This window comes from Heloderma suspectum, chromosome 2 (genome assembly GCF_057233095.1).
Source record: "Heloderma suspectum isolate Gila_16-S chromosome 2, 16-S_ref, whole genome shotgun sequence".
NCBI classification, from domain to species: domain Eukaryota; kingdom Metazoa; phylum Chordata; class Lepidosauria; order Squamata; family Helodermatidae; genus Heloderma; species Heloderma suspectum.
The window spans coordinates 371,530,948-371,539,662 of NC_139459.1; the positions used below are offsets into that span (position 1 = coordinate 371,530,948).

Genomic DNA, 8,715 nt, shown 5'->3' on the forward strand with positions numbered 1-8,715 from the left:
CTGCTCGAGGCTGGCAGAGGAGGGACTAGGATGGTTGCTTATGAATCGCCAAAAAAGGGGACATGCATTCCTCCTCCAAAAGAAAGAACACTGATTTGCATAGCATTTGCATATCTGGACAGACCCAAATTTAGAAATATTATAACTGAAACAGAAATACAGTCTATCTCAGCATACTGTGGAAGACTGTGGCCAGGTGAGCTGTGTGCCTATCCCTTCAGCCTGCTCACTGGTGACAGTGATAGTTCTTATGGTTCTTTATCTTTAAACTGGGACTGGACTGGGCAGCCATTCAAATAGAGGACAGGCCTAGGGATGTGCAAATGAGCGATGTTCGACTTCGCCAGGAGTCTCCATACATTGCCTCTCGTGCCTTATTGCTGCTCGCAGTGTGCGAACGGGAGGAAACTGCTGCAAACTGAACAGTGATGGAATGGGGGATTTGCACAAATCTCCCCAAATTTGCGCAGATCACCAACTAAGTACATAAACTGCCCTAATTTGCACAAATTTCCTTCATAGGCTAAAGCGTGGCTGATGTAGTCTACTGAGGAAATTTGTGCAAACTAGGAAATTTGTACAAATCGAATAGGAAATCAGGAATGAGACGAAAGTGAGCACATGTTCAACAATTTGCGAATATTTTCGGCGGATACACGCTTGAGCTCGGAGCTTCGGATGGAGCAAGCTCGCATGTTCTGTGAGCAAAAAGGACATTCTCATGCATCCCTGGACAGTCCGCTGCCAGCCCTTGAAATAAAGGACAGTCCTCTGTAAAACAGGCCACCCAAGGTTGCATTTCTATGCTGCGTATGGAGGAGGGGGCTTCTCTCCTCTAGCAGCGCACTTGGTTTCTATGCTTTGTGCAGACAAGGGACAGACAGCTGTGTCCTTACTGGCTGGGGTGGCCACTTCCACAATGCCTGAAAAATGGCTTGTAAATAGTCGCAACTGATCGTATTCTGCTCCTTTCACGGCTTTGTGTGTCTCTGTACTGTTACTGTCATTTTTAAATCGTTTTTAATAGTGTATTTCAAATGTATTTTTTGTTGCAGTTGAAATTGTTTTGAATAGTGTTTTCATATTGCATTGAAATGTGATTTTAAATATTTTTATGTGAACCGCTTGAAGATTTTTAATATTAAGCAATGTATCAGCATTCTTAATAAATAAATAAGAGGACAAAAGAGGACACCAATTTGCAGAGCATGTGCAAATTCATACTCTCCAGTGCCTTCTCTACTCTCTATTCTGCCTTCGAACGGTTCTTTATCTCAAATTTGGACAGCCCTTCAAATAAAGGCGACCTTCAAATAAAGGATTGTCCTTTGCCAGCTCTCCAAAATAGAGGGCTGTCCTCTCTGAAGGAGGACACCTACTCTGTTGATGCATTTCTTGGTTCTGAGGGATGTGTAAGTGGCCGCCCCAGTGGGCTGCATTTTGCATTTCCTGCTTGGGTGGTTTCCCCCTGCCTGGGCTGAGCTGAGCACTCATCAGCTATGGGGGCCCTTCTGCCAGCATAGCAGCAGTGTAACTCTAGTCCTCATGTCATGAGAGTATAGCAGCCTTCCCAACCGGGTGCCCTCCAGATGTATTGATGGGAATGCTGGGAGTTGTAGTCCAACACATCTGGAGGGCACCCAATTGGGGAAGGCTGGAATAAAGGATTGCTGTGTCAGGCCTGTTATGTATTTTGAACTTGTCCTACACACCATCCCAAGAATATCCAAGTTTCTAGTCCTTCAGGCTACATACATAAGAAGGGCCAGCCCTACCATTAGGCAACATGAAGCAACCGCTTCAGGCAGCAGGTGCTAGAGGGGGGCCAGCAGGCTGCCAATCCACTCAGCTTCCGTATGTGGAATGCTGACTGGTGCCATTTTGTCTCAGGCAGCAAAATGCCTTGGACTGAAGTTGCAGATAAGGCATGTAACGGTGTGAGCAGTAAAATCTTGTCCACTAGAACAGGATAGGGGCCAATGATGACAAGCAGTAAAATAATAACAATAATAACTTCCAGAGGTCAGGCCCTGCCTGCTTCTGCGACCCTCCCTACAGCCAGCGGAGGATGTAAAACAAAGAAATACAATGCAAGTCCATTAACTTTAGAGCACAATCCTATGCGTGGTTGGCTCAGAAGTAAGTCCCGCGGCATTCGTGGGCCTTGCTCCCTATTAGGCGTGTTTTGCATCCTTATGTCCATCCACAGAAGGACTTTCGATTGAGTGGAAGCTCCCAAGGCAGAAGGCAGGCGGGGGAAGCAATTTTTGCCAATTCTACCCACAGCCTCCCTGTGCCACCCACACACTTTTCGAGGGTCCCCCAAAGCTGCAGAACAGATTCTTGGGTGCCATGGGAGGGGATGCATGGGAATGGGGAACCCAGCAAAAAACCTGCCTCCCTTCTCCGCTGGCGGAACCTCCCTTGAATGCTCACGGCAACTCAGGGCCCAAGATTACACGTGCATGGAGCGAGGCATTCTTGCTGGGTGACGACGGAACTTTATTCAATTACATTTCTATACCGCCCCATAGCCAAAACTCTCTGGGCGGTACTTCCCTCATTCGTCCCCACTACACAGATACACTCTGCACGGGCGTTGAATCTGTTCCAGCCCCTGGGCTGAACACCATTTCAGAGAAGCTGTTGGAGGGGAGGCGCATTCCAGCAGTGGGTAGGGCTGAAGGCAAAAGTGGGGGGGGCAAAACAAAAATATACCGACGTATTTTAGCTTGAAGCTTTTACCGCTAGTAGCTAAGCCTTACAAGAGGCTTTTAGAATGGGGCGAAAAACTGCAGAAAAGCTGGAAGCCACCAAACTATAGGTGGTTGGGGGAAACGGGTGTGGCCACCTAGGGATCCCATGCAGGCCGGATTTGGTGCACGGGATGTAGGTGCTGCTCCCCTGATCTCTAGAGAAGCAATCTTCCCATTTGCCTGGCGTTTGATTGATGCAATTAAGGCTTAGAAAACAGGGCTGCCACCAGTGCTTCAATTAATTAATGTAACTGATTATTTTTTTATTATTATTACATTTATTTCCCACCTTTCTTCCACTGTGGAACTCAAGGTGGCTGCATGCGTTTCCCAGGTGGTCTCCCCTCCAAGCATTGACCAGACCCAGACCTGCTTAGCTTCAGCAAGGTGGCTGCCTCATGTGCCTTTGGACCATGTCTTGGGACCAAATCTAAGCACATTGCATGTAAGAAAAATAATTCCAAACCTGGGGGGAGTGGGGGGAGGGAGAAAAGGAGAAATTATATTCCGTTGTTTCTAGGTGATGCATGTGTTGTGTCTTAGGTGGCAACATCAGGCGCTTACTAACAGCACACTCAATTAGCAGAGAGCCGATGATTATGTAGCCAAAACAGCACCATCCAAGCACGAGAGGGAAGTATCAGCAGGCTTGGGGGGAGCTCCAAGGTTTGCAGAAGTACAAAAACATCTCTAAAGAAAAATTCTAAGAGAAATGGGGGGGGGGTATGTTTGGTGAGGAATAAGCATGCTCAATGGGCACAGAAAGCTGACAGACTGTTGAGGGAGGATAGAACAGAAAACTGTGTGGGACATGGAATGGAGTAACCTGAAAGAGGGCATGGCTGGCTGGCTAGAACTCAGAATAGGCGCGGGGATGACAAGCACCCACTTGTCATCTTAGAACAGCCTTCCCCTAAGCTGGTGCCTTCAGATGTCTTGTACTACAACCCCTATCTTCCCCATGCTGGCTGGGGAGGCTGGGACTTGTGGTCCAACATATTTGGAGGGCACCAGGTCGAGGAAGGCTGACGTCTCCTTCTCACACAGCAGGACATCCCTTGTCTAAGACAGCGCTGGCTACCTGCAGGTTTTCATCAGTGCTTGTATTAAAAATTAGAATTTTGTTTGGTTTACAGTCTTTAAATTGGGGTACTTTTTTTTTTTTTTTTAAGTTGAGCAAAGAAACTCCCCATGAGTGACATTGAGAACACAGGAAACTGCATTACACGGGGCCAGAGACCAGCAGTCAAAGGGAAATAGGGCAGGACCAAAATACATTGGTGCATATTGTCAACACCTACCCTCCCAAATCTGGCATCTTTCAGATGTTTTGGACTACAGCTCCCACAATTCCTCACCATTGACCATGCTGGCAAGAGCTGATGGGAGTTGTAGTCCAAAACATCTGGGGGGCACCACACAAGGAAAGGCCTATACCGCCTTCCCCAACCTGGTTCCCTCCAGCTGTTTTGGACTACAGTTCCCATACCACTGACCATGCTAGAAAGAGCTGATGGGAGTTGTAGTCCAAAACATCTGGAGGGCACCACATGCGGGACGGCCTACACGGCCTTCCCCAACCTGGTTCCCTCCAAATGTTTTGGACTACAGCTCCCATAATGCCTCACCATTGACCATTCTGGAAAGAGCTGATGGGAGTTGTAGTCCAAAACATCTGAGGGTGTTCAGGTTGGGGCTGGCTGGTCTTCACTGACTGGCAGCAGCTCTCAGATGAGGGTCTTTTCGAGACCCTATCTGGAGATGCTGGGGACTGAAGTTTGCCACTAAGCGACAGCCCTTCCTTGAACTAGACTAGAAGCATAAGAAGCTTATCTGAGGGCAGGCGATAGGTCCATCTAGTTCAGAGGAGCTAGGTAATCTAGTGCCCTCCGCATCTTTGGGACTGTAACTCCCATAATCCCGAGGTGAAGGACAAGACAGCGCTCCCTCCCAGACCCTGTGCAAAGGCTGACTGGAGTGGCAGTTGAATCTTTCCTCAACACTGGTGAGGGGACAGGATCCTCCACTGCACCAGGGGGCAGCAGGCTAGCTTAGGGGGTGTAGGGCAGGCCACTTGGGCCGCAGCTCTCTCCTCCACCACTTTTCTGCCACCTCCCAGCATGTGCTGCCTGAGGTGACTGCTTCACTCTGCCTAATGGTGGGGCCAGCTCTGACCATTGGCCCTGCTTGCTGGGGCTGGTAGGAGTTATAGTACAAAAACTGTGGAGGCCAACAGGTTGGCTTCCCCTCTGCTGAAGTTCTTCAGGGCATCAGGGATCTTTCCCAGCCCATACCTGGAGACACCGGGGACTGAACCTGTTCTGTATGCAAAGCGCTGCTCTGCCACTAAGCTCTGGGCCTTCCCCTAAGGACTAGAAACATAAGAATCTGCCTTTTATTAAAACAGAGCACTGCCCCCCCAGTTCAGCACATCCCACAACAAGGGTGTGCAACTTGGTGGCCTCCAGAAGTTTCAGCCTACAACTCCCATCAGCCCTAGCCAGTATAGCCAATAGTGAGGGATCATGGGAGTCGTAGGCCCCAAAAAAACATCAGGGGGGTGTCCACAGGAGCAGGCCCACCCCTGCTCTAGGGTCTCAGGCAGGGGACTTTCCCAGTCTTACTTATTTTTAAATGAACCTTTTACTTTTCAATCCTGCATTCTCATCAGTGACAGTGAAACTAGCTGGAAATATTTCACTGTGGGGGTAGCTGTGTTAGTCTCTTGCAGCAAAAGAGCCTCGTGGCACCTTCAATAAAAGAGTCTTAAGTCTTTAAGGGCGGAATCCTATGCATGTTTAGACAGAAAAATGTCCTGGGCTGGCTGGGACTTGACGGGAGTTGTAGGAATTTTTCTTCTGCCTAAACATGCATAGGATTCCGCCCTACGGTGCTGCAAGACCTTTTGTTGTTCTAGCTGGAAATGTGAAGTACGGGGGTTGTATCCAATGTCAGTCGTACTTAGAGTAGACTCACTGAAATGTATGGCATTTAAGTTAGTCAGCCATGAGATGCAAACCCCCAGTTACGACTTTGAATCGTGATCATACTTCATACCCAATTCTTTGTAGGGCAGAGGGAACTGGGCGCATTCTAACTTGTTCAAAACTCCCGTGTCTTCGGCTTTTTTCTTATTCTTTTTCTCCTTCTTCTAATTGTTAATAACAAAAAAGTTTTCTTAATTTATTAATTCTATGCAATCGAAATCGACGAACCACGGCAGCCCTAGTCTACACAACAAAAACCCCACTACTGACCAACCACCCGCAGCCCCACGCGGAAAACTAAGAGTACAATCCCTACACGTGTCTACTCAGAAGGGAAGTCCCGTTGTGTTCAATGGGGCCTGCCCCGAGTAGGTACGTATACGCCTCACCCACCAGAGGCTGCAATAATATCTACCTGCACCACTGAACGCAACTGCGCTGACTTCCGAGTAGACACACGCTACGAGAGCTCCGCCGACGTGCTCGCTTCTCACCGCAGGATGTTTGCGCACATCGCGCGGCATACCACATTAGCCTAATTTAAGTCCCACTCATTTCAATGGGTCTACTCTAAGTAGGATTAATATTAGATTGGATTTCTCCTCCTTTGTGACTGCCAGAGTGGAGAATCAGAAAAGGGCGAGGAGTTGGCGGGAGGGGGGCAAATTGTTGCTCTGGATTAAATCCGATGCCTCCACCTTCCTTATCTTATGTCTGTATAGCACAAAAGGTCCAGCCATTCCTCTCCTGGGTTGCAGAGCCCTAAGACAGGGGGCTTGAGGTTGGGGGGAGAGAAAGGGAAAAGCTGCTCCTGATTTTGAAGAAAGAAATAAAGATCCATCTTTCTCCCTGTCCTTTGATCTGGGATCAGCTGCAGTTTCTGCCATTGTCCTGGCCGGAGCCATGCTTAGCAGAGATCAGCCGCACAAAACCAATCCTGTTCACAGTGGCCCGGTGGGGGTGGGGAGGTCAGAATACCTCCCCCTTCAGTCCTCTTTCTCCTATTACTTTTATCTGCTGAGGTGGGGGTGGTGGACTTCCCTTCCTTTGCACCCCTGTCGCTTACCCACCATGCATCCGCCTGCACATTTCTTTCTTCTTGAGCTGCAGCTTCTGTTGCAAGAACAAAATAAAATTGTAACTCTAAGTCCAGCCTCTCTGTCTCCGTGCGTCCCTCTCATCAGAAAAGGGCCTTGGGTATTAAGAGCCTCCTCTAGCTCAAGTTTCTTGTCCTCTCTGGGAAATGCAGCCCTCTATCGGTTTAACCCATCCGGAACCTCCTGGCAAGAAGAAAAAGAAAAAAGTATTTTGAGTGTCTGTGTGTTTGTTTTTAAAGATAGCTAACACGCGGAATTGATGTTTTCCGATGGTTGAAACTTGCTAGAGCTTCGCGATTTCTACCCAGAGTGGAAAATTCATTGAGGGAAACAGATGCGGTGTGTGGATTCTCTGATGCGTAATTACATCTTTCCCTCCCCCATAGCTTAAAGAGGGAGTACATGCAAGGATGTGGGGATAGGAAAAGGTTAACAGGCAGTGGGTAGGGTGGTTTTAAAAAAAGAAGAGTCTAGGCGGAAGGAGAGGGGTTTAGGGAGGGATTTAAAAGCTAGACAATGCCTTGTGTTGGAAAACAAAGTAAATCCAGCAGGCTTTCAAAAATGTTGTTTTCTCCTCCTTCAGGATAGTTGCTCCGAGGAAAAAGAAACACAAATACACAAAATAAAAATGATAAAGCGCACCCACATAAAGGGGGGGAGAGAGAGAGAGGTGTTGCAACAGGCCCCTGTTACCTGCTTCCAGGGTTTTGAGAACAAAAGAAGCAGGTGGTAGTTAAGAGCCCGCCATAGGTCGACAGGAGGAGCGGGAACCGCACCTCTTAGCAGTCAGGATTGCATAACCAAGGTGAGGTGAGGTGGGGTGGTATTAAGAATTTTTTCTCCAGGTAGAAAGTCAGCCAGCAGGAAAGTTTTCCACATCAGCATACCTCCATAATGCAGGAGGAAAGCCGTACCTTTTGAATTTCTGCCTGCCATGATTACTGTCTTTGCTAGGGCGATGGCTGGTGGGGAGGGGTGGGGGAAAATACACATAAGCAAACAAATGAGAGCTTAGATCCACAGGTTATAGAACAACAAAGAGTCTTGTGGCTCTTTAAAAACTAACACATTAATTAGGGCATAAGCTTTTGTGGACACCAGCCACTTCATCAGATGCATGAAGCATTAACCTCAAGTTGGCAGACTTATATGCACAAGCTTCAGCTATTCTTCCTCACCCCACCTTTGCTTTATCATCTTGTCTGATGAACCATTCTGGGAAACTTGAAAGTTTGCACAGTATTTTGTGACTTTTGAGTTGATTAAGTAAAGGTATTTAGGTTGAAGAACAGTCATTGCAACAGCCTGTAGAGCTTGAAGGCTTGCATATTTTTTGTGGAATGTTGGTTGGTCCTAATAAAGGTATTGCCCAGCTGTGGGTGTAGACATTTTTTCTTAAAAGCGCAATTCTATGCATGTTTAGACAGAAAAAAAGTCTTACAACTTGTGGCATTCTTCAGCCAGCTATGCTCGAAGTTGTAGGGCTTTTTCTGTCCAAACAGGCATAAGATTGCACCCTAATGTTGTTTTCAGGAATGGCCCAAGACATTTTGCTGTGTGAGGTCAATAACAAGACAGCACTCTCTCCCATTCCTGTTCAAAAGCCAGCTAGACTGGCAGTTGAATTTTTCTTCAACATTGGCGATAGGACAACATTCACAACCACACCTGAAGGCTAGCTTAGGGGGCACAGGGCAGGCTGCTTGGCTCAGAGCTCCTTTTCATCCAACACCTTGCTGCTGCCTCCCAGCATCTGCCGCCTAATGGGAAGGCCTCACTCTGCCTAATGGTAGGGCCGGCCCTGTCCGGTTTATTTATTTAAAATTATTTCTCTCCTGGCTTACCACTGTAATTACAGTGCTCACCAGGAAGTGG

At 47.8% G+C, this 8,715-nt stretch overlaps 1 protein-coding gene across 1 annotated transcript in view; it reads right to left on the minus strand.

The window, feature by feature from the left end:
• Window positions 1-6,933, minus strand: part of LOC146356081 (uncharacterized) — a 28,660-nt gene extending 21,727 nt beyond the window's left edge. Inside the window, exon 1 of the mRNA XM_084830012.1 lies at window positions 6,814-6,933. The gene's annotated coding sequence lies outside the window, so the exon portion shown is untranslated. The remainder of the gene's footprint in view (window positions 1-6,813) is intronic.
• Window positions 6,934-8,715: the final 1,782 nt, after the last annotated feature.